This window comes from Papio anubis, chromosome 7 (assembly GCF_008728515.1).
Source record: "Papio anubis isolate 15944 chromosome 7, Panubis1.0, whole genome shotgun sequence".
NCBI classification, from domain to species: Eukaryota; Metazoa; Chordata; class Mammalia; order Primates; family Cercopithecidae; genus Papio; species Papio anubis.
In genome coordinates, this window is record NC_044982.1 from 48,268,279 (window position 1) to 48,269,766 (window position 1,488).

The following is a 1,488-nucleotide window of genomic DNA, read 5'->3' on the forward strand; positions in this document are numbered from 1 at the left end:
CGGCTCCGGCCCCCAGGACCAGGAGTATTGTGGGAAAGAAGCGGGACGCTAGAGGCTGGCGGCGCGCATGTTCAGAAGCAATGGAGGCGGGATTGGGGAAAGCAAAGGCTCCGCCTTTAGTTCACGTACTTTGAGTTTTTGGCGTCGTTTTATCTGAGAAGCTGCTCTATTCCTTTCCTAGGAATTATTATTTATCTTTTTATATTATTATTCCCTCCTCGTCACTGTATTCTTTCTTTAAGCAAAAGGGAGAGATGCTCGTATACTCAAAGAATAGAAAAAGCAGTAGGGGCGAAGTAACCTGTCTTCCTCCGCGTCCCCATCCTGACCTAGAATCTTGATGGCATCCACCTCACCTTCTTATGCCAGACTCTCGGGAAGTTTCGCTTCAAGGGTATCGTCTTTGAATTCAGCTTGGAATTTTACACAAGTATTAGTACTCTTTCTATGAGTATAACGCTTTTTGGTAGAGTTAAAGATATGTCTGATTAAAGATATTTATTGAGCGCTGATATATTCCACGTGTTCAAGAAAAAGCTGTAAACAGAACATACCACCGTTTCTAATGGAATTTACATTCAGTAGGAAGAAATAGATAACAATAAATAAGCAAAATAGTAAGAAGGAAGAGTGCTTTAATAGAGAATGGAGGTACTAACTTTAGGCAGTGTGCTCAGGGAATGACTTTCTAAGTGAGTGATATTTAAAATAGGATAACAAAAGACAGTGGTTTAGGGAACAGTAAAAAACTTGGCTTGCGCTAGGAACTGTCACGTCAGAGTGACCCCTCATTAAGTGGGGAAGAGTGACAGGGAGAGAACAAGTGCACATGACAGCAAATCTTGAAGTGGTTTGAATTTTAATCCGATTGTAAATAGGGCATCAGCCTTTTTTTACTCCTAAATATTAATACGTCAGTGTGTATTTCCCCCCCAACACAGGAACATTATTTTACATAGACACAGTATTATTGTGAAAATCAGAAAACTAGCAATACTATGATCTATCAACTTTTTTTTTTTTTTTTTTTTTTTTTTGGTAATTTTCCCTATAAAGTCCTTCATAGCTAAAGAAAATCCAAGATCACACCTTGCATTCAGTTGTCTGCTTTAGTGTGGAAAATAGCTGCTTAGTATTTCTTCAGGTTTTTTTGTTTGTTTGTTTTTGAGACGGAGTCTCCCTCTGTCGCCCAGGCTGGAGTGCAGTGGCGCGATCTCCCGCTCACTGCAAGCTCTGCCTCCCGGGTTCCCGAGTAGCTGGGACTACAGGCGCCCGCCACCACGCCCAGTTAATTTTTTGTATTTTTTGGTAGAGACGGGGTTTCACCGTGTTAGCCAGGATGATCTCGATCTGCTGACCTTGTGATCCGCCCGCCTCGGCCTCCCAAAGTGCTGGGATTACAGGCGTGAGCCACTGCGCCCAGCAGTATTTCTTCAGTTATCATGACATGAAGATTTTCGAAGAATACAAACCATTTATTTTGTAGAA